The sequence below is a fragment of the Heloderma suspectum genome, chromosome 3, assembly GCF_057233095.1.
Source record: "Heloderma suspectum isolate Gila_16-S chromosome 3, 16-S_ref, whole genome shotgun sequence".
NCBI classification, from domain to species: Eukaryota; Metazoa; Chordata; class Lepidosauria; order Squamata; family Helodermatidae; genus Heloderma; species Heloderma suspectum.
Window position 1 is genome coordinate 2,828,026 of NC_139460.1, and position 25,195 is coordinate 2,853,220.

General features: G+C 45.8%; 1 protein-coding gene across 12 annotated transcripts in view; it reads right to left on the minus strand.

Annotated features, from left to right (window-relative positions):
- NUMA1 (nuclear mitotic apparatus protein 1) overlaps positions 1-25,195 on the minus strand; it is a 105,990-nt gene that overhangs the window by 69,438 nt on the left and 11,357 nt on the right. For 5 of the 12 annotated variants that reach the window (XM_084842273.1, XM_084842270.1, XM_084842272.1 and 2 more), the window contains exon 1: positions 10,092-10,304. The exons of 3 other annotated variants lie outside the window; for them this stretch is intronic. The gene's annotated coding sequence lies outside the window, so the exon portion shown is untranslated. Of the gene's footprint in view, positions 1-9,132; positions 9,620-9,666; positions 9,838-10,091; positions 10,305-11,092; positions 11,155-25,195 lie in introns of those variants that run through there. 4 more of the 12 variants (XM_084842263.1, XM_084842266.1, XM_084842267.1 and 1 more) reach the window with 3 other exon arrangements.

Below are 25,195 nucleotides of genomic sequence, written 5' to 3' on the forward strand. Positions count from 1 at the left end.
TACAAGGACAGTTTTGACAACTGAAATAGAGCTGCATGTTACTGGAAAACTCTATAAAGTTTAATATGAAAGACTGACCTAGTTCACACATAACACTAAACCATGGTATATTTAACCCATTGGTTGAATTCTGGGCTGTTGTGACACACGAACCCAGTCATGCTAACAAACCATGATTCGCTAACAACAAACAAGCCAGAAAGGGAACCCATGGTTTGTTGTTGGGTTGTAAACTCAGGGTTGTTTAAACCATGAGGTGTCGTTACATGTGAACCCAGAACGGTGGGTTGCTTCACTAAAGAGAGGGCGAGCAAGAGTAGCAAAAAAAGCCAGCCACTCTACATGCAAGTACTTAAATAAACAAACCATGGGATAGTGTTATTTGCAAACCAAGTAATTCTCTGAGACTGAACAGCAAAATATGTATTTAAACATTTGTTATTGCCTTCTGCTGATGTTTCAGGCCTTCACAAGGTCTAACACAGCCTTACAAGTTTGCAACTGAGACAGTGACTGTGTTTGCACAACACAACAATCCATCGTGGATAACTAACCATGGTGGGCTGTTTTGTTGTCCGAACTCAGACCACTTCCCCCAGGGTGGTTTATTTTTGGCAACAAGCCAGCCTGACAACCCATGGCTTGTTCTAGGAGTTGTTCCACCCATGATAGGTTGGCATGTCATCCGAACCTGACGGGTTGTCGGGCACAGAGCCGCTTGTCAAGAACAGCAAAAACTGCTGCCATTCTTCCCGCTCATGCTGCCTCAAGCCTCCCCTGCCTATGACTGGCCCTCCAACGATGCCCAAATGGCACTTTGGAGGGGCCGTCACTTGTTCACCAACTCCATTTTTTAATTATTTTTCGGCCCCAGAAATTTGCGCAACTGGGTCCATAATTCTTTAACTTTTTTCGGCCCCAGAATATGCACAAATGGGGCCACATTTTTTCATTATTATTTTGTCAGTTTTTTGGAGGTGTGCAAGTGCATACTTACAGCTGTCCAGTATGTACAGCCTTGTCAATGCCTTTGTATGTTTCAGCTATCAAAGGGAAGGAAGTACAGTAGGAAACATACAAGGAAATTGACGAGAGGAGACTTGCATACTGGCTAATTTATAAACCATTAACAGTGACAAGTCAGAAAAGTGCACCAAAAAGCAGTCTGGGACAAGATCGGCCACTTAGCAAGGTGATCCTCAGGGTTTTAGGTATTTAAACCTAAAACCCTGAGGTATTTAAACCTTGTCAGGGTCCAGCTTCCATCCAGCACTTCCCCGAGTTCCCAGCTGCTCCAGAAAAGGGTGATCTAGGCGATACCCCCCTTTCGCGACTCCCATTCAGAGCAGTTAACTCCACATGCTGCGGTTACTGCAAAAGGGAATCACGAAAAGGGGAGGGCTTAGATCACAGGTCCATTTGTGCAAATTCCTGGGGCTGTTTTTTTTAAAGCCGGGGGAGAAAAAAGGGTCATGATAGGAATGGGAGGGGGATGGGATGGACAGCCAAGATGGCATCTGCTGTGAAGGACATTGGCATACTGGCTGGAAGTCCAAGGAGGAAAACAACCCATGGCAAGCCCGATCATCTGTTAGGTGCACCACGGGTTGTTCCAAAACTAACCCATGCTGCATACCTTATTTGCAGTGACATGCAAACCCACCCAATGTGAGTAACTTGCCAAACTCAAGACACACACAAACACTTTCAAGTGAGCAGGTTAATAAAGTTACTTGAGGGGCACGTAGATTCTTCTTAACACTTATCTACATCACTGTAATAACTAAAAATTTAAGATGAAGGCACAACATTTGGCAACTAATTTCTAGTATGAGAGCCAGTGTAGTGTAGTGGTGAGAGTGACGGACTGGGAGCCGGGAGATCCGGGTTCTAGTCCCCACTTGGCCATGGAAGCTCACTGGGTGACTTTGGGCCAGTCACAGACTCTTAGCCCAACCTACCTCACAGGGTTGTTGTTGTGAGGATACAACGGTGAGAAGGAGGATAATGTAAGCTGCCTTGAGTTCCTTGCGAGAGGGAGAAAGGCGGGGTATAAATGCAATAAATAAATAAATAAATAGTAGTGTATACATATGTAAATGTCAGGACTAAATTAATACTAGCTCATGGGATGGCTGCTTTTAATTACTGTTTGAGTGCAAGTGCATACCACACCTAACATTCCCTCCCACTTCCAACTATGTCTCTACAATCATAAGAGCTAGAAAATACTTTGCACATCAAATTAAAGCTGGGATTCTACACGTGCATTCTACAAGAGCTTCTCAATAGCACTTTGGCAGTAAACCCAGCAGATACACCCAACTAGGGCCTGCCATTTTCCAAGAAGCATCACTACAAAGTGATCAGGGAGGCAAACATTACACAAGGAAGCTGTGGATGGAAGAGTGGAGGCGGAGAGAGAAGAGATGGATGCCCAATGAACACGCATCAATCCAGAAATGTGACGCATCGGGGGGGGGGGGGGAGACTGAAAAGTTTAGAAAACATTTTCCTAAGCCCGAAGTGGAGGATTTAGGCCCTGTCTGCAGAAACCAGGACCCATGGAATGTTGAGTGTCACCTGGAAAAGTGGAAAACTGGGAGGGTAGAGGGGAGTGAGAATTGGCCTGCTTGAACCTCTTACAGTTAAGGCAGGGATGGGGAACCTCTACTGCCCCCAGATGTTATTGGATTACAACTCCCACCACCTCTAACCACTTGCCATGTTGGCCAGGACTGATGGGAACTGGAGCCCAACAGATGGAGGCAATAGGTTACCTACCAGAACTAAAAGGTGAGGATAAACTGCAACATTGTTGCAGGTCCCTCTAATAGCAAGCTTGGTTGGTTTAGACTGAAAAGCCACTTCCCTGTTAAGCAAACTATATAGCTGTAGTGGGAGCTTCCAACAAACATCTGGCTCTTTAGTATCATTCCTCTAACTGTGAAGTCAGATGGTTGAGTGCCGATCAGTTTGGAAGCAAAATGGAGAACTCAAAAATACGATAATGGTTTCTACATACTCAGGGGAGTCCCTTGGTATGTTTTTAAATGTTCAAGGCATAGAGATAATAAAACTGTAGAGTAACTCATATCATCTGGACTGAAGGCAAGTTGCAGATTCACTGATAATGCCTTATCTGTGTTTACTTCTGTAAACCGCCCAGAAAGCTTTGGCTATGGGGCGGTATAGAAATGTAATAAATAAATAAATACCAAAGATAGGAACTTCTGTTTACTTGTACCTTTTGTTTGGGGTGGGGAATCCATCCTACTGCTCAATCACAGCTATGCTAAAATCCTGGATTTCTCCACTGTTTTCTATGCATAGCAGTCACGTCCACCCTGGGCGGGGCGGGGTGAAATCAAGGGTTTAAAGGAACTGGCAAGCAGGCAGGAAGACTGTGAAAGTCTAGTCAGTCAGTCTATGGTTTATTTATTAGAATGGATTTCTGCCCCACCCTACAAAATATGTTTGGCTGGTTGGCTTTACAAATATATAAACACAAAAATACAAACAAAACATTCAACAATAATATAAAAATACTGATTAGGAGCCGTTGAACCATAGAACGTTGAAGGTGTTACATTAAAAAGAGGACGGGATCCATGTGGTTAAAAGATGCAGAACTCCCATCCCCAGCCATAAAGCAAAGCATACAGGTTCAGCACTGGGCACCAACCCTGATTCTGAGCCCTTTCGTGCTATATAACCCAGCTGGAGAAGCTTTACGAGCGTTTGAAAGGCATCCTCTGTGAGCCCAAGGCTCCTGTTCCACACCAGCTGGGTCCCTCGGCAAGAGCCTCCTACAGGCTGGGGGGATACGTACAACATTCTGCTGCAAGCCCCTGCGGTTCTTTTTCACTTCTGGCCAAGCCGCAGATATAGATGCTGAGGCACCTTGCAGCTCCAGCTCTACAAGGAAAAGGCTGGCCAGCTGGCCCGCCAGCCAGCCAGCCGACATCAGCTCCTGAAGAGACCACCCCTGATGTGAGACAGGCCAGTAGAGACAGCCCCTCCCCCACCTTTCCAGAGGCTACTTAGACCTGTGGGCCCCGAGAGGGAGGCAGAAGGGGGGGGACGACCACCAATGGCCTGAGGGAATTCTGTTATTTTACTGTTCCATCTAATGTATTTTGTTTTATTTTGTATTTTGAATTGAAAACTGCCTGGAGTTGACTGGCCGAAAGGCAGAAAATAAATATGGTAAATAAATAAAATGGGGCTGAAAGCTCTACCGGTGCCTGTCCTCTTATACTCTGTAAAACTCCATGCACACTGATGGTACTATATAAATAATCTGTAATTGCTGTTTTCATAAAAATTAAAGACTGTACATGTTTTTATTTCATGATTGGTACTGTTTGGTATATGCTGAAATATGTATAACTTAACAGCACATTTTTCACCTTATCAACACAGAAAACAAAGCCTAGGTATAACAAATCCATACTGCCTATATCTGTATCCAGGGCAGGGGCAGCAAAAGGTGCTTTTCTGGTGGCTTCGGCTTTTTACATCTATGATGCCCATCCCAAAACAGCAGCATAGGCCACAACAGTGCCTGGCCATAATCCAAGGCATATCAACCAACCATTTCTCAAAGCTAGACAAGTCAGGCCTCTACTTTGCTAATGGGCTCCCTTAAAGTCAACAGCCAATATGTATTCTACATTTATTCAGCCCCACATGGACCTTGCAAGGCACTTATGTCATCTGCTGGGGGGCCTGATCCAAATGCTTTCCCTTTGCTCAAGGAGCAGGGGCTTCTCAGCAGAATACTCTCCCTCTAGGCTAGATAGACAACAGCTGACTTTCTTTAAGAAGCAGCTGAACACTTGCTTCATTAGTTCTTTGGGAATTAGGCTTGTAATTTTCTACTGTTTCATGTGTACATTAGAATTAACTTTATAGTGGGTGGTTGTTGTTTTGATATATTTATTTTAGGAATGTATACTACATCCTTCAATGAAATTGTATATTTTATGGTTGTTCACTACACTGAGGATCCAGAATTGGGTAAAAAGGTGGGCTATAGCAGATGTATTAAATACATGGCAATAGCATAAAAGGTTCTGCTCAGAACGTAAGACCTGATACAATCAGTACTTGCACTCTACATTAAAAAAAGAAAAAAAGAAGACAAGACTGAACAGGAAAAGATGGCAACCTTTTCAAACCTACTCATGCCTTGTATATGGTTCAAGTATTGGAAAAATCCCATGTGCCTACTCAGGTATCTAGGATTTTTTTTTCACCGTGTGTGTGTGTGTTAAACCTGCATAAGCTCAATCCCCTAGCACTCTTTTTGGCATCAAGGCATTTGTTCTCACAGCTGGCCTGAACACTTTTTTTCTGGTGTTCCGCTTGTACGCTGTGTGTAAACCTACTACCCTTGTCTTACAGACCTGAGACAAATCCAATGGGCACTCTGTAGCCCTGACCCATGACAGACACAACTGCTACCACAGCATTCTGCAATACCCCTGTGGACTTTACCCCACTGTTCAGAAGCAAGACAAAGAACGCTATGGGAAAATAATCCATCTCCAGACATAAACAAGCCAGTCAAATTAACCCCAGAAAACAATAATCCTAGAGTTCATTGTAGGAATACTCTACCCTTGAAGTAGGTAAGCACAAAAGTGTGGCTTTTGTAAGGATAATCTTCCTATTCTTGGAGGATCAGGCCATCAATGGCTGCTAGTCACGATGGCTATATTATCTCCAGTATTGGAGGAAACTATATGAACAGAATGCTGGACTAGATATGGCTCTTCTTACATTTGTCCTTTTCCAATCCACAAATGCTACAGCAGTGAGCAGCTTTATATTTAAGCACTCGCCTGATAGCCACGGACTACAAGAAATTCCATGCAGGAAATTGAGTGGACTGGCAAGGAGGGATCAAGAGCTTCATCCCTCCTCTGTGCCCAGCACAGAAATGTGGTGGGTTTATATATGAGGCACAAAGCATCCCTCCTCGATCAGCCTCCAGTAGGCTAGTAATTTTTTTCAGGCTACTAACTTCCGCACTTATTTACAAGGTGGAAAGCTTCTATTTCTGTAAGTGCTGCAGTCACATGTTCTTTTCTGAGTCTCTTTTAGCCTCACAACTCCAGTGAAAAACATGAAATGCTGTTCTGCCCCCATGCTGCAATTCAAAGAAGTGAGCATGAGGCTGCCTTCTGCTCTTAAGTCAAGAACCCCCTGCTGAATCAGACCAAGAGTCTATCCGGTCTTGTTACCTTGTTAACTCTGGGCAGGAAGGAGACATTAAACAGACAAATTTGAGACAAGGGTGAACAGCCTAGTTGGAGGGTCACTTATAAAACATACTGGGTCTCATCCAAGCCCACATATAGGCAGCATGTTTCTACTTAAAGCTTTCCTGAAGGAAGGTATTTTCAATACAGACATGTAGGTAGTCAATTGTCTGATAGCCAGCAGAAAGAATTGTCTCCAGGTACCAAGACCGGATATGTCATGTAAATTGGAGTAGGGGCGTTTCAGGCAAATTATGTGCCACAAATGACTAATGCAGTTATGTGGAAAGGAGTAGTTCACATTTGCATGGGTGAGTTACCTTTTGTGGCCTTCTTGAACAATATGTTGGTTAGTTAGTTATTGAGATAATGGGAATAGGAAGTCTCAAGTGGATGATTACTCTATCAGAGCATCACTGTATCTCAGCAATTATTGAATTTTAATCACATACTATTGTTCCAATTGGCAGTCTTTTGGGACCACATTTACTTATGTTACAACTACATGAACAGCTTCCACATTTTTTAAAATGCCACTCCTTCTGCTCTCCAGTGGAGCTCTACCAGATGTGTGGGGTGAAAAGAAGGCAATGAATTGTTAATTTAGAGGATAGGTGCTGCTAGCTTGAGTCAGCTTCATGTCACTGAGTGTTTGTCAGTCAAGATACTATCTGAAGCCATGTGGGAAGTCACCTGGAAGGTTTCCACATGGTGACACAAGCAGCCATAATTTATGGAGAACTACTCAGCACTGGCATCACCAGCATTTCAAAGCAGGCAGGCTTGGTGATGCTGGTGATGCACAAGGTGTGTAACTTTTGAATGCTGCTACTGCTCAGAGCAGCTGCTATGTGGAAGTCTTTCAAGTGGCCTCCCATCTATTGGCCTTAATGCAAGAATAGGCCCAGAATAGCAACGGCTTGACTGAAATATCACCGTGAAATAGAGCATATGTAAACCTATCAATGTTTCCCCATTTACCTTGACCCTGACTGCTCACAGCTGAAGGCTCCTTGGAAGTTTCCACTGCAGCTGCATGTACTTGCTCAAGCAAGTCAGCTGCTTTTCACATATTAAAGTTTAAACATCTTGACTGAAAAGCTACCCTATTGAACAGCAACATAGCTGCAGTGAAGTGGCTTTTCAGTCTAAAATTTTAAACTTTTAATATTTAAACAGCAGCTAGCTTGCTTAAGCAGGACACACAGCTGCAGTGGAAACATATTATTCCTTCTAATAGCGAACTTGGGTGGTTGAGTGCCTATCAATTTTGAAGTGAAACCGTGCACTCAAAAATAAGATAGTGGTTTCTTCATACTCAGGGAACTCCCTAAGTATGCAAAAAGATATGTTTTAAATTAAAAGGTAAAAGGTAAAAAAAGCACCACCACCAAAATGGCCATGGGCTTCCAGGAGTTGTGGAATCCTGACAGTATAGATATTTGAGTAATTACAGGCAGTTCTTACTTCTGCTCCAGTGGAATGAAAGAAGGGTCTAAAAGGAACCAGGTGAGGCCAACTACAGCCCTATTCAGGCATTCACACTTTAAGAAAACATGTGTCAGGAACGGGGCCAGGCCAACTAACTCCACCCAACATCACATACATCATATAGTACCTTCCTGTCTGCACATATAATGCAAGAATCTGCAGAGAGGAGGAACGGCTGTACATGTGGAGGCAACCTCTCTACAGATGCTTGCACTGTACATGTATGCATCAGGGGGGTGGGCTACACGATGCGGGGGGCCGAACTACTCAGCACAGCCCACTCCCCACTCACATGTTTACTTAAAGAGTAAGATAAAGACCTCAACAGGACTAATTGAATCTACCAATTAAGTCTATTTAAGTCAGTTGATATGGAAGATTAGGCTGTCAGTTAAAAAAAAAGAAAATGGAGAGCAAGACTCACCAGCTCAAGCCCCTAGCAACTTATAGTAAGTTTCTGGGAAGGAGCAATTGGGGTGGGGTGGGATTTGTATTGAGTTTTTTTTTTTTTAACTTCTCTTCCTACACCATACATGGCTATTTCAGGATGAAAGGGAAAGGTACCTTTCCTGCTTTCCAGATTCCCCCCCCCCCCCAATGCTATAGCAATAAAATGCTTAGGTTGGGGCTGCCACCCAACTAGCATTATGCAGTACAGCAGGATACGGTGGGAGGAGAGAAAAGGTATCCCTCACCCATTCCCCCCTCCTGAAATACCCTTGCCCAGACCAAACCACCACTGTAAGGTTCCTGTTTCAGGCTGTCTGGAACCCAGAGTGGCAGCGCTCCTCATACGTGGTGAGGACATAGGGCAACACTTCGTTGCAGTCATACTGGCTTTCCTCCATTTTCTTTGCATACTACAGTCCAACAGAAAGGAGTTCAATAGATCACGGTTTAGAAATGAATACGTGTACACACTCTAAGAGAGGGCTGCAGTATAGAGGTTCCTGAAACAAACACTCCTGACTTCCAGCCTTGGGCCTCAAGTTAGCCATGAATTTTGCCAAGTTCTATGGTTCTTGGCAAAGTCTTGCATATTCCCAATTGCCTACAGAGAACAAAGAGAGGCCCCTCTTACACATAAGAAGAACCCTGCTGGATCAGACCAAAGGTCCATCCAGTCTAGTATTCTGCTCAAACTGTGGCCAATCAACTGTCGAGAGAAGACCCACAAGCAGGACGCAAGTGCAACGGCACGCTCCCCAGGAACTGGTGTACAGAGGCATACTGCCTCTGATGCTGGAGGGAGCACAGAGCCATCAGGACTGTTAGCCTTCTCCTCCAGGAAATTTGTCTAACCCCCTTTTAACGCCGTCCAAATTGGTGGCCATCACTACATCCTGTGGTAGTGAATTCCGCAACTACGCACTGTGCGCCGAAGTCCTTCCTTTTATCGGCTCCTTCCCTCGCTTTAGAGACTGCAGGCCTAGAAACCGCGAGCTCTGCATTCTGGCAAAGCGTCCGGTTTGGAGAAGAGAGAACGCAGATCAGCAGGCCGGAATGGAACCAGGCAGGCCGCATCGTCTGAACTTCGAAAGCCAGGCCCTGCCTTGCGCGGCGCCTGCCAGCCCAGGTTCCAAACAAGGGCTGCAACGGCCCCGTTTCCCGGGCATCTCTGCAGGATACACGGCGGCTCTTGCGAGGCTATTCCCGAAGCCGCGCGCGCGTGCAACGATCCCTAACGCGGGGAACAAAGGAGGCGCGGCCCGCTCCTTGCCGCGCTTGGATCTGGCCACGAGCAGAGGCGCTGGGGACGGGGCGAAGAGCAGCGAGGCGGCGCGGCGGGGGCGCTCATGGCGGCGGCAGCGGAGCGCGCCACCAGCGGGCTTCTCCTGCCGAAAAGGCGCCGCGGGGCCGGCGGCAGGACACGACACGAAGGCGCGCGGCGGCCGCTCTTGCTTACGCTCTCGCCCCGCCGAGCTCTGGCGCGGAGCGGGAGGGCGCGCGAGCCGCCGCAGACGCCAACGGGCCGCACGGAGGGGTCGCCCCTGGGGCGGCGGGCGGGCGGGCGCCCCGAAAGCCCCCCGCGCCAGCGGCAGGCCTGGGCGCGGGAGGCGCCAGCCCCGCCGCCCCCGGCCGGCCCCTTTCGGAGCGCGCCCAGCAGGCCGCCTCCCGGATGCTGGCGAGCCCCGCCGCCTCAGCGGGAAGGACAAAAGGGGCGGGCGGAGGGGGCGGCGGCGCCGGAGCGGGCTCCCCGCGGGGCCCCCCGGCCGCGGGAAGCGGGGCGAGGCCCCTCGCCCGGGCCGGGCCGCCCGCGGGCCGCCGCGCAGGTCGAGCCAGGCAGCAGAGGGAGGGGCGCGCGCGAGAGCGTCTTTGTTCAGGCCTTACCGGACTTCTAAAGCCACAGTTTCGGGGCGCCGGATTTTTAATCCGTCATTAGTGTTTAAAATCTGGAGAGGAGGCCGGCGGGGAGGGGGCGGCGCGGGCGGGCGGAGGACAAGGGAAGTTGCTGCTCCGCTGCTGGGCTGGCGGGCTGACAGCGGCGGCGGGCGGGCGGGGAGGAGGCGGTCCCTCCGCGCCAGCCGCCGCCCCTCCCCCCTCGCCTCGCCGGGCCGGGCCGGGCCGGGCGCCAGCGGACGTCACAGCGAGGAGCCGGCTGGCTTTAAAGGCGCCCGGCCCAGGGAGGGCGCGGCCCCGCCTGCATCCCGGGAGGGGAGGGGAGGGGAGGGGAGCCCGCGCGGCGCGACCGGCCCTTCTCCTCGGCCCCGTCCGCGCCGAGCCGCTCTTGGACCCAGGGGCGCATCCCGCTGTCGGGCACTGCGGGCGCGGGCCGGCTCCTGCCTGCGGGCCAGGGAGCCCTTACTTGCCCCAAGCAAGCTGGCCAGGGGCTAATTCGCCAGGCGGAGGTTTGGGTTCTGGCAAGAAAGGCAGTAAGACCGACCTTTGAGGGCGCTCGAAACATCAACTGGCGTAAAGTGCAGACCGAATTTTACCTTGTCCTAGAAGACCTGCATTAGATACCTGTTGGCTTCACGCCGACTCAGCTCAAAGGGCTGGATTTGGCCTTTACAGCCCTCCGAGATCTGGGTCTTGCCTGTCTAACGGGATGCCTCCTCCCCTGTCCCTGTTGTCCAAGGTGGCTCTTGTGCACCTCCACCATCCGAAGTATGGCAGGGGGCTGTAGCAGCCTGGTGGCACCCAAGTAGGAGGGTTTCTACCCGGGAGATTCACTTGGCACCGTCCGCACAGTCTTTTAGGGGGAAAGCAAAAACTTCATTAGTGGCTGATGAGTGCTGTACGTCAACAGCAGACGCTTAGGGTCAAATCCCTGCTCAGCCAGAAAGCTCACTGTGACCTTGGGCCAGTCATCATCTCTCAGCCTAACTTACCTCACAGGGTTGTTGTAAAAATAAAACAGGCAGCAGACAACTGCATACTCTGCCTTGAGCTCCTAGGAGAAAAGGTGGGATAAAAATAGAATAAGTAGAATACAGTTATTAAGTTTGGCTTTAAATTAGAATTTTAAAGTTCTGTTGTGCTTAATGTTTTATTGTTATATAGTGGTGTTTTTTATTTTACTGCTCACTGTTTCTTCAGTTTTGTGTTTTATTATGCTGTGCTCAGGGAACTTTGCTAGGGAACAGTATAGCAATTAACAAACAAGCCATCCTTGTCCCAAAAGGCTATCCTCAACACCCTGCCCAGAAGCCTTAGCATCTTAAACATTGGAAAAGAAATCGGGAGTTTGTCTCATAGTCTAACACTATATCCAAGGCAGCCTAGGCACCCAGAGCACACTAAGATATCAAGTTTAACTTGGGGGCCATTGCCATGATTCTACTTCTCCAAGAGAGTCACTCAGACCTAAGGAGAAGGTGAAGAGATTGCCAGATTGGTGCAGAAATACAGCACCAATCTTTGGGGAGGAGGGGGAAACATTTTAGGAGTGGGAGAACCCTATTTTTATAATCAGCTGCAAAGACCAAGAATACTTGGCTAACCCCTTATTTGATACAACTAATTCGATCTCCAAAGAGCCACTGTCTTTTTCAAAGAATATCAGGGTCCTTTCATTGTCTTCTTCCATCAGAAACCAGTATGCCACAGTCTAAAGATGTAAAAAATATATAGGTTTATTCCTCAAATTAACCCTAACATGTTTCAGCCCTGTACCATATATTTTGGGCCTTCAGGGATTGCCTGCAGAGTTCTCTGAAAAGATATGTCTCTAAAATAAATCCAGACTAACCTTGTTTGACACAACTAATCAGGTCTTTGAAGAGCCACTGTTCTTTTTGAGAAATATCAGGGCCCTTTCATTGGCGTTCTGGTTTCTGAATCTAGGAGATGCAATTATGTCCTCAGTCTTCCACACAACATTGAGAGCCAAGTTAAACCACAGTCCAAGATTCTAAGTAGACCCAGGTAACACAAAAGCCTAATGGCCCAGTTCAACACACAGTTCATGATTTCCCCACACATGACACTGTAAAGCTAATACAGTTCAGTGTAATGCTAATACACCTTCCAAAGCTGACAATGCACTTGGACAGACAATATTTAGTAACTACAGTCCTCTCTCCATCACATGATAGCACAATATGTGTACAATAACCCATTGATATTGATATGTGTACAAATACCCATTGACACAGTGGGTTATTACCTTTCTACTAATTGCTTAAAGAATCTATATATGGAGGAAATACAGGGAAGTGCCCTTTGAGAGACTAAAAGGGCGGCTATGTATTTCATCCCCTTCATGGATCACTGACTTGTGGCGAAGGGGCTTGCGTAACTCAGTGAAGCCATAAGCTATGCTGTGCAGGGCCACCCAAGACGGACAGGTCATGGTGGAGAGTTCTGACAAAATGTGGTCCACTGGAGAAGGAAATGGCAACCCACTCCAGTATTCTTGCCAAGAAAACCCCATGGAACATATCACAAGGCTAAAAGATATGATGCCAGAAGATGAGCCCCTCTGGTCAGAAGGTGTCCAATATACTACTGGGGAAGAGCAGAGGGTATTTCCAAGTAGCGCCAGAAAGAGTGAAGCGGCTGGGCCAAAACCGAAAGGACACTCAGCTGTGGATGTGTCTGGTGGTGAAAAGAAAATCCGATGCTGTAAAGAACAGTATTGTTTAGGAACCTGGAATGTCAGATCAATTAAACAAGGTAAGCTGGAGGTGGTCAAACATGAGATGACAAGATTGAACATCGACATCTTGGGAATCCGCAAACTAAAATGGACAAGCATGGGAGAATTTAATTCAGGTGACCATTATATCTACTACTGAGGGCAAGAATCCCTTAGAAGAAATGGAGTAGCACTCCTAGTCAACAAAAGGGTGGGGAAAGCAGTACTGGGGTACAATCTCAAAAACGACAGAATGATCTCAGTACGAATCCAACGCAAACCATTCAACATCACAGTAATTCAAGTCTATGCCCCAACCACTGAGGCTGAAGAAGCTGAGGTTGATCGGTTCTATGAAGACCTACAGCACCTTCTAGAACTAACACCAAAAAAAGATGTCCTCTTCATCATAGGGGATTGGAATGCTAAAGTAGGAAGTCAGGAAATCTCCGGGATAACAGGCAGGCATGGCCTTGGTGTACAAAATGAAGCAGGACAAAGGTTAATCGAGTTTTGCCAAGAGAACACGCTGATCATAGCAAACGCTCTTTTCCAACAGCACAAGAGGCGACTCTACACATGGACATCACCAGATGGTCAATATCGAAATCAGATTATGTACTTTGCAGCCAAAGATGGAGCAGCTCTATACAGTCAGTAAAAACAAGACCTGGAGCTGACTGTGGCTCAGATCATGAGCTGCTTGTTGCAAAATTTCGGCTTAAATTGAAGAACGTAGGGAAAACCACTAAACCATTCAGGTATGACCTAAATCATATCCCTTATGAATATACAGTGGAGGTGAGGAATAGATTTCAGGGATTAGACCTGATAGACAGAGTGCCTGAGGAACTATGGACGGAGGTCTGTAACATTGTTCAGGAGGCAGCAACAAAATCCATCCCAAAGAAAAAGAAATGCAAGAAAGCCAAGTGGCTGTCTGATGAAGCTTTACAAGTAGCTGAGGAAAGAAGGGAAGCGAACGGCAAGGGAGAAAGGGGAAGATATATCCAACTGAATGCAGAGTTCCAGAGAATAGCAAGGAGAGACAAGAAGGCCTTCTTAAATGAACAATGCAAAGAAATCGAGGAAAACAACAGAATGGGAAAGACTAGAGATCTCTTCAAGAAAATCGGAGATCTCAAAGGAACGTTTTGTGCAAAGACGGGCATGATAAAGGACAAAGAAGGCAGGGACCTAACAGAAGCAGATGAGATTAAGAAGAGGTGGAAAGAATACACAGAAGACCTATACAGGAGAGTCAAGTGGGCCTTAGGAAGCATTAGTAACAACAAAGCTAGTGGAGATGACAGTATTCCAGCTGAGCTATTTAAAATCCTAAAAGATGATGCTGTTAAAGTGCTGCACTCCATATGCCAACAAATTTGGAACACTCAACAATGGCCACAAGACTGGAAAAGGTCAGTTTACATTCCAATTCCAAAGAAGGGCAATGCCGAAGAGTGTTCAAACTACCGCACAATTGCGCTCATTTCACATGCCAGCAAGGATACGCTCCAAATCCTACAAGCTAGGCTTCAGCAGTATGTGAACCGAGAACTACCGGAAGTACAAGCTGGGTTTCGAAGAGGCAGGAGAACTAAAGATCAAATCGCCAACATTCGCTGGATCATGGAGAAAGCAAGAGAATTCCAGAAAAACATCTATTTCTGCTTCATTGACTACGCTAAAGCCTTTGATTCTGTGGATCACAACAAACTGTGGCAAATTCTTCAAGAGATGGGAGTACCAGACCACCTTACCTGTCTCCTGAGAAACCTGTACGAGGGCCCCATCTCTTCCTGGCATATAGAAGGGGAAGGAATGGAAGCAGTGACAGATTTTACTTTCTTGGACTCCAAGATCACCGCAGACGGTGACTGTAGCCATGAAATTAAAAGACGCTTGCTCCTTGGGAGGAAAGCTATGGCAAACCTAGACAGCATAGTAAGAAGCAGAGACATCACCTTGCCGACAAAGGTCCGTCTAATCAAAGCTATGGTTTTCCCGGTAGTAACGTATGGCTGTGAGAGCTGGACTATAAGGAAGGCTGAGCGCCGAAGAATTGATACTTTCAAACTGTGGTGCTGGAGAAGACTCTTACGAGTCCCCTGGACTGCAAGGAGGTCAAATCAGTCAATCCTAAAGGAAATCAACCCTGACTGCTCATTGGAAGGACAGATACTGAAGCTGGAGCTCAAATATTTTGGCTACCTAATGCGAAGAGAAAAGTCACTGGAAAAGACCCTGATGCTGGGAAAGATTGAAGGCAAAAGGAGAAGGGGACGGCAGAGGATGAGATGGCTAGATAGCATCACCGATGCAATGAATATGGACTTGAGCACACTCTGGGAGAGAGCGCAGGACAGGAAGGCCTGGTGTGCTATGGTCCATGGGGTCACGAAGAGTTGGACATGACTGAACAACAACAACATGTATTTCATAGAATAGTATAATAGAATAGTAGGGTTGGAAGGGGCCTATAAGACCATAAAGTCTTTATTAACCTTTTATCTGCTGAAATGCAGCTGCCCTTTGCAACAGCTTATTAGAAACAGCTGTTAGAAACAGAGACACATTCCTGCAATAGCCCCTAGGGATCTTAAACGCCTGGCCAATTTGGCAACCAATGAAGAGAGGCTTACTTTGCCTCTTGTTACTATTTACCCCCCTGCTCTCCAACATTAAATACCAACGCAATGATGTTTTTAGGACCAGAAGAAGTCTGCTCACAGCAGGTCCAGCCTCAAGGATTGACCACAATGGCTGCTGTGTGGACCAACAGAACACCTAGGTACAGAACAGCAGCACTGTGACACACTGGAAAACATAACCGCCTTCCTACCAGGGAAAGAAATGCCTTCCTATTTAAAGGGAATGTAACTTGGGCTGTGAGGCCTGGTACTAAGCCTAACTCATGCCAGTGCTTCTCCAAATTGCCCAAGGCTTAAGAACAGAGGAAGAGCCATGCTGGATCAGACCAAAGGTCCATCTAGTCCAGCATTCTGCTCAGACAGCAGCCAACCAGCTGCCTGTGAGAAATCCACAAGTAGAACATAGCACACACATACCTGATGTACATAGGCATACTGCCTCTGATATTGGAAGCAGCATATCGCCATCAGGACTAGAAGCCAGTAACCCAGTTCTCACTTCACAGTGACAAATCATGGGTTAATTAAACCACAATTTGCCGAGCTGCATGCAAGTCACTTCCATTTTGCATAAACAATCTACGAACACCCTGTTTGTAGGTTGTTGCATGACATGTGAACCTGGGCACTATGGGTCGTTTGTGGGTTAAACAACCCAACGTTAACCTACAAATTGTTCTTAGGTTAACGTTGGGTTCTTTAACCCACAAAAAACCCACAATCAGGCCAATCAGAGGTAGTTTATACAAAGCAAAAGTGGCTCATATGCCGCATGTGACCCATCAAATCGTGGGTTAATTAATTAACCCACGATTTGCCCCGTGACATGAGAACTGGGTGTTGATAGCCTTATCCTCCACGAATTTGCTTAATCCCCTTTTAAAGTCATCACTACATCCTTGGTGGCTAATTCCATAGTTTAACTATGTGTTCCGTGAAGAAATTGTTCTTTTTATTGGTCCTGAATTTCCCATCAATCAGCTTCATGGGATGACCCTGTTGGGTTCTAGTACTACACTCTCCTTAATGAGAGTGCAGGAAGGCCAACACAAGTGACTGGGGATACCAGACTGCACCCCAGATCCGGACATTCCCTTTAAGCGTTCCAGCGTGCTTGGTGGAGGGTCGGGAGGAAGAGGAAGCTGCAGCCGCTGTGCCTCCTCCCGTCTGCCGTGAGGTAAAACTGCTACAACAGAAAGGGTAGGAGGTGGACATAGGGACCAGTGGATGAATGGAGCAAGGGACACGACAGCTGCACTGTCTTTGCCTACTTCAAGTTGTTTACAGGATTGCCATCTGGCAGCACTACCAACAATCCAGAAAAAAGCAACTCAGCAATGTTTATGTGCAAACTATTCCACAAACCTTGCTGTAGTGTAATCTGTTCACTGTTACTGATATTTCACACAAGGATAGGTAGCCACTTGCAGTGTTCTGAACTCAGCTGGAGCTTTATTTTTACTTATTTATTAAATTTGTGTCCCACCTTTCTGCCATTTGGGAAAGCTCATCTTATCTTTGACCCTGGACACAGTCTGGGTACGCACGGCACCTTTTAATTATATAAGCTGAGGGCCATAAACAGAATGCCAAAGAGGAGGCACCAGACTAGAGGCCAGATTCTCAGCCTTGCACAATTCACTCAGCTTCAGTTCCCCATCTGTCATTTTAAAAGGTGCACATGGGGCCCGGCCTCACAGGGTTATAACAAGGATGAATGAGGAAAAGGTTGGAAGGTTCTTGCTGCCATGTAGCCCAGTCATATGAATGCTTATTTAGAAGTCCCACTAAGTTTCATGCGGCCTGCCCCCAAGCAAGCATTTATTTATTTAGATACTTAAGGATTGTTTTTTGGTCCAGATAGTACTCGAAAGGCAACTTACAATTTAAGCATGCCTAAGGCTGCAGTTTTAAAGAGCAATGGAAGCATGTACGAATTCTTATTAATTTACTCTGCAGTTTTATACCATTCAAATCTCATGAGTAAAGATGACTGGTAGTCTTCCCTACTTGGTAGCAAAAGAGAGGGTGGGGAGGAAACTAAATAGATACTTATCAGCAAGTATGCTCCTGGCAAGTCAGCAAGTTATGCCCCTAGCAAAAAATATTAAATTTAGTTTCACAGTAAAAGCAGGACCAAACCAAACAATCTGTAATATATGCTTCAGAAAGTACATTTTATAGGTTACAGCACTGGCTTTTTGTAAACTTTTTTGGTTAGTGTCAGCCAGCAACAGCTGAGTTTGGCTTCCTTAGAAGGAGGCCTCATCAGTAGGCTCAGGGAACCATTTTTTGGCTCAATTTATCTGTTGCACAAGCAGAAATCCCACACCCTCCTCTCTGGAAATTCTATCCATGGCTTGATTTTGTGGATGCCAGAGAAGATCCCTCTGTAGAAGCCATCCCAGTCCACATGTAGGCTCAGTGTGTTTCAGCAGCATACTGTGGCTCTCTATAGTGTCATTCACAGGCCAGAAATACGTATTTCTCCCATCTTTGCAGACCGAGGCAATAACCCTGACATGATAATTTACCCATGAATGAAAGAAGCAAGTTAAGAGCCTCAGGGCAAGGAGAGGGGGAGGGAACGTGTACACCTTGTGGGAAAGGCATCACAATGCAATTCATAATTTTCTTATTAAGAATTTTAAAATTAGAGCCTTCCAAATGTTTCCAGAACCCCAGGAAGTAAGAGACTGACCTCTCCCGTTCTCCCAAGTATTTACCAGAAGACTCAGGCAAGGTGTACACTTAGTGGCATCCACAAAATAACAGTGACTGCCAAAGTCTGCCAAAATTTGTGGCCACATGGTTTTGTACCATAGCTCTTTTCTGAGAAAGTCATGAGGATGGCAGTTTTGAAGATAACCAGTGTGGTATAGTGGGCAAAGTACTGGCCTCAGGGAGACTTGGATTCAAATCTCCATACAGCCATGAAGCTCACTGGGTGAGCTTGGCCAGTCACAATCTCGGCCTAACCTGCCTCACAGGGTTGTTGTGAGGATGAAAGGGGAAAGGAAACCACATGTGCTACCCTGTTTGGAGGAGAGCAGGATAAAAGAAAGTAAAATTTTCATGTATTTCCTGAAGATCAATGTTACATCAGAAATAGTGCTTAGAGAGTAATCTTCAAGCAGCGTGTGGGAGGTGCATCACTCTCTGTTCCCTCTCCCTCCCTCAATATTGTTCTTGCTCTTTCACCAACAGATAACAGTTGTTGGGTTATGTGTAAATTTTTAGCCTAGTCACCCAAACTCATAGACAAGGGAGCGTTTGACTGGAACATGGGCTATACCAACTCTATCCAACTTTTACAGAAAGCCACACTCAGTAATGCCAACATACTGCACCTACAAAATGTGAGGCTTGCTCCCACTCACACACCTACGCTGCTTCTCATCAAGTCTTTCCAAGCAATTGTCTCCCCCCGCCCCCTTTGAGGGACATTGGCCTGACACTCAAAATCACAGCTCTGGTTACATTTTTAGAGTGCACAAGAATACGTGCACTAAGCAATTAGCTTGATAAGACTGAAGCATCGGCACAGGCCAGCTTGTTACAGATGCTCGTGGTAGTTACTCACAGCACACCCAGCACAACTGGATTTACCTGTTAACATTCCAGATCCTGCCAAGACCAATTCCTTGAGTTCTCAGGGCACTGACCCAGGCACGGAACTGAATGGTTCATGGGTGGCTATTTTCCTACACAAAGAGTCTTCAGACAAGTTAAAGTATGCACATTATGATCATAATGTATGAAGTGGGACATTATTCCAATTTATTTATATGTCTCTTTTCTGCCACTGCAGTCAAGGTGATTTTCAATTTAAAATACTAAAATAAAAAAATGCAAAAGACAGAACAGTAAAATAGCAGAACTCCCTCAGGCCATTGGTGGTCTCTTGAGGTAGCTAATGACAAGAGCCCCCCTGCCTGGCTGTCTCCTCTTCTGCCTCCTTCACAGGGCATGCAGGCCTTTAAGTTGCCCCTGGGAAGGTGGGGGGCTATCCCAGCTGGAGTGCCAGGGCTACTGGTGGTCTCAGGAGCTGCTGGCATATGTTCTCTGGCACGAGCCCCTCCTTGTCTGGTTTTATATGAGGACACCCAGGTCTTTAGGTAGCCTCGGGTTGGGGTGGGGTCAGCTACCCCAACATTTTGCTGAGTACATGGCCTGCACCACTGACATTATTTCTACATAGGAATAATGTCACACATTAAGTGTCCCTAATAGGTCAACAGTTGTGCTAGTGCTCTGAGAGATGACAAGGAACTACTCTGTGGTTCCAGCACAAAGACTGTATTCTGGCACTAAGTAACCTCATTTCTGACATTCCTCATTTCTCCAAGGACACATAGTGCTCAGGAATGCAGTAACATTAAGCATCAGAGTATAGCATCCTTCATGATCCCAACATATACTGAGGGAAGAATGGCATGCCACGTGGTTTAAATTTGCATTGGATTTCTGAATCAAGCAGTGGTGATGATGAAATCAAACACTCATCACAAAAGGTCACACTTGCGTTGTTTGTCTTTTGAATGGAATATGATGAGTCAGAGATAGGGTTTCGGCAGGTTTTAATTTAATATAATCAGATGTAACTGAGTTAACTATGCCCTTTGGTATAGGACAGGCTATACAATTTAGCTTAAATTCATCTCTCACTACCCATGGACTATAAGGCATTTGCTATATATACAGAGAGAAAGAGAGAGTTGAGATGATGTTTGGAACTATTGGGCTCCTAATGAGGCCACCACAATATCTGGATATAAACACCATTTTCTGACTACCTCAGCTTCCACCTTGCACCATACACAAAATCTCCCCTTCACATGAGCCCTGAGCCAGGGCTCAGGGGGAAAATCCAATTCCTAAGCACAAGCCAGAATCAAATGTGTAAGGAGCTGACTCTGTGCAAGGATGGAAAAAATGCCAAACAAATGCCACTTCTTAGCCATCCATATAGAATCACCATGGTCCTGGAATTTTTCCAGTCCTGGACTGAAAAACCACCAGCCCAGGCAGAAGCAGAGAAACACAATCCGTCATTTTCTCCTCTGCATTTTGAACAGAGATCAGCAACTTGTGGCCTCCCAGCTGTTTTAGCCAACAACTCCCATGATCCCTCACCACTGGCTATGCTGGCTAGGGCTGATGACAGCTGGAGGCCAAAACATCTGGAGGGCCACAAGTTGGCCACTCCCACCATGGAGCGTAATCTAATTTAGCATGTTTATTTTACTTGTATTTCGTAAACACAGCTAAACAAAACTACCCCATGTTAACTTTTTGTCCCAATACACCACCACTATTTGACCTGAAATATTTGAGGGGGAGAATTAAAACACACTGAATGCAATTTAAATGTTAGATTATGTAAAAAAAAATCTGAATACTTGTTAAAAATTTAAAGACAACAGCATGTCCTTCCCTTACATTATTTACATTTAAGGAAAAAACAAAAGTACTAAAAATTGTTGACACACTAATAAATTTTAGCAACCCACAAAACTGTGCAAGATATGCTGAGGACCATGCTCATCGACAACTCTGAAACTGACAAGCTTGCCTAATGTTATGGCAGTTGACATCCATTTACTTTGTTCCTAATGAACTTATGAAATGAAAAATTTCCACAAAATTATAAAGCACTGGAAAATATTCTGTTTTGGAAAATTCTCCATCCCAAATCTGCTACCAGATCTTCCCACTTCTATGCTACTCCTTTACCAAGCCCCATCTGCACCTTCCACCTTTGCCCCATTGGCATTACTTCTGACAGTAAGATCCTAGAGCGGAGACCAGGTCATTTCCATTCATGTCCTGTGTAGCAACTGCCAGTTAATATTAACATCTACGAGCAGAAAGCCTTGGTTTATAAGACCTTGTGACGTTTACAAATCGTGCACTAAAAAGCATAAAGACTGCAAGTTAAACTACCATGTCATAGAAACATCAAAGACATTCTACATTGGTACAACATGATCACCTACAACTTATTCCATGTGCTAACCATCTCTGGACAATGGAGTGAGTTATTCCTTATCTCTGTATATAATCATACAATAGTAGGGTTGGAAGGGGCCTAGAAGGCCATTGAGTCCAATCCTCTGCTCAATGAAGGAAGTCAGAGTATCCCTGACAGATGGCTGTCCAGGCTCGTCTTGAATGCCTCCAGCGTGGGAGAGCCCACCACCTTCCTAGGGGATTGGCTCCATTATCATATTGCTCTAACAGTCAGGACGTTTCTCCTGATGTTCAGCCAGAATCCGGCTTCCTGTCACTTGAGCCCATGATTCCATGTCCTGCACTCTGGGATGATCGAGAACAGATCCTGGCCTTCCTCTCTGGGACAACCTTTCAAGTACTTGAAGAGTGCTATCAGATCTCCCCTTCTCTTCTCAAGGCTAAACATGCCCACTTCTTTCAGTCTCTCCTCATACAGCTTTATTTCCAGTCACCTGATCATCTTTGCTGCCCTCCTCTGAACCCTCTCCAGTTTGTCTGCATCCTTCTGAAAATGTGGTGCCCAGAACTGGGCACAGTACTCCAGATGAGGCCTAACCAGAGCTAAGTAGAGGGGAACTAGTACTTCCCGGGATTTGGAAGCTATGCTTCTATTAATGCAGCCCAAAAGAACATTGGCCTTTTTTGCAGCCACATCACATTGTTGGCTCATCTTCAGCTTGCGATCGACAACAATTCCAAGATCCTTCTCGCTTGTAGTGTTGTTAGGTGCAGAACTTGTCATTTATCCCTATTAAATGTCATTCTGTTGTTTTCTGCCCAGTGCTCTAGTCTATCAATATCACTTTGAATTTTGTTTGTCTTCCCAAGTATTAGCTGTCCCGCCTAATTTTGTGTTATCTGCAAATTTGATCAGCATTCCCTGTACCTTCTCCTCCAACTCATTCATAAAAATGTGGAAGAGTGCTGGGCCCAGGACTGAGCCCTGCGGTACCCTGCTCATTACCTCTCCCCAGTTGGAGAAGATCCCACTGATCAGCACTCTTTGAGTCCGATTCAGTAGCCAACTGTGGATCCACCGGATCATTGTTTCATCTAGCCACTTTGAACTAGTTCGCTCATCAGGATATCATGGGGCAAGTTGTCGAAAGCTTTGCTGAAGTCGAGGTATATTATGTCTACAGCATTCCCACAGTCCACAAGGGAGGTTACTTGATCCAAAAATGAGATCAGATTCGTCTGGCAGGATTTGTTCTTGACAAATCCATGTTGGCTTCGAATAATCACTGAATTGTTTTCAAGGTGCTTACAGATGGATTGCTTTATCATCTGCTCCAGAATTTTCCCAGGGATTGATGTCAGTCTAACTGGTCTGTAGTTCCCAGGTTCCTCTTATTTACCCTTTTTGAAGATAGGGACAACATTAGCCCTCCTCCAGTCATCTGGCGCTTCACCCGTCCTCCAAGATTTCTCAAAGATAATAGACAGTGGCTCAGAGTTCTTCTGCCAGTTCCTTTATTACTCTAGGATGCAGTTCATCTGGCCCTGGAGATTTGAACTCATTCAAAGTAATTAGGTGTTCCTTGACCAAATGCCTATCGATCTCAAGCTGCAATCCTGCCCCTTCAACCTGTACTTCGCCTTTGCCAGTAGGGTCATAGACCCTCTTTTGAGAGAAGACTGAGCCAAAGTAGGAACTGAGCACTTTTGACTTTTCTTTGTCATCTGTTATCATTTTGCCATCCTTATTGAATAGCTGAACCACCATTTCTTTCCTCTCCCTTTTACAATGCACGTAGCTGAAGAAAGCCGCCTTGTTGCTTTTAGCATCCCGCGCTAACCTCAGCTCATTCTCAGCTGTAGCCTTCCTGACGCCATCCCTGCAATTCTGTGCTACCTGCCTGTACTCTTCCTTTGTTGCTTGTCCTTCTCTCCACTTCCTATATGTGTCCTTTTTTGTTTTCAGGTCATCTCTAAGCTTTTTGTGAAGCCACATTGGCTTCTTCTGTTGTCTTCCACCTTTTCCTCTTGTTGGAACTGTTTGTATTTTTGCCTTGAGAATTTCCTTTTTTAAAAGCTCCTACCCATCTTGGACTCCTTTTCTTGTCAGAGTCGCTTGCCATGGGACCTTACTTATCATTGTTCTGAGTTTATTAAAATCAGCTGAGTTTATTAAAATCAGTGTTTGGCTACACTCAGCATTTGCTTCCTTTAGAACCAAGAACTCAAGTACAACATGGTTGCTTTCCCCCAGAGTTCCTGTAACTGCTACTTTACCCACTAAGTCATCTCTGTTGGTTAAGATCAAGTCAAGGATAGCCGATCCTCTAGTTCCTACCTCTACTTTCTGTAGGAGGAAGTTATCCGCCACACAAGTCAGGAATTTCCTGGAGGGGCCATGTTTTGCAGAATTTGTCTCCCAACAAATATCAGGGAAATTGAAGTCCCCCATTACTACTACATCATGCTACCTTGAAACATTGGCTATTTGCTTTTCAAAAGTTTCATCCTCGTCTTCTCCTTGATTGGGTGGCCGGTAGTAGACTCCGACCACCATGTTCCTTTCATTCTTTGCTGCATTTATTCTAACCCAGATGCTCTTGATGGGGCTACCAAGCTCCTCCTCCTGTCTTTCTGTGCAGAGATAAGTATTTTTCACATATAGTGCAACCCCACCTCCCTTTCTGTTCCTTCTGTTCTTTCTCAACAAGTTATATCCTTCAATTGCCGTATTCCAGTCATGGGAGTCATCCTACCAAGTTTCAGTTGCACCTATCAAGTCGTAATTTCCCTCCCGTATTAAGGGTTCAAGTTTGTTCTGTTTGTTTCCCATACTCTGGGCATTAGTATATAGACATCGAAGATCACGTGCTTCATGGTCTAGCTTTCTTCCTACATGTTTTCAAAGACTATTACTGGGCGCTATTAGAGCTGTTCTCTCCAGTCAGGAGTGTAGTATTAATTACAGGAAGACATTCAACAGGTATAGCATTCCAAAACACTAGTTATATACTTAGTTCATGATTCTGCCTGATACATCCATGTACTCCACCACATGCACAGTACTCCACCAGCACAGCAACAAGTGTACACTTTCAACATGTGTAGCTTTCCTAATGATTTGCTACATATGCGGAACATGCTCTGTTCATTACATTGTACAGCTAAGGCATGTTTACAAGCGTGCTGCCACATCATATCAGGCTATAACCTAACACAATCCGGATTATAAATGTGTCACAAGCACAAAGCAGAGACTCTAAGTGCAGGCAGACTCCAGCCACAGACTACACAACAACTGCCATATATATGCACCTAGCATATAAGTAAGGCCCTAAATACTTACTGCACATCTTAAAAAACAGGGGTTGAGAACATGCAGCCCTCCAGATGTTGATGGACTCCCATTGTTCCTGACCACTGACCATGTTGGCTGGGGCTGATGGGAGTTGGGAGTCCAACAATATCTGGGGGCTGCAGGTTCCCCACTCCTGCAATAAAACATTTACTTATGTTACAAACTGAAAATACTGAAAACAAGAGTTCCTTGAATCAAGGACGATCTGTGAATTAATGGCAGAGATCTCATAACACATGCAGAGCAGACTACACATCAGCTTATATCATATGGCCAAGAAATTAAGCATCTAGAAAACATTTGCCCAAAGCACACCATCACACCTCACTGTGGATGTACACATGCCCAATAGAAAGACACAGGCCTTCAC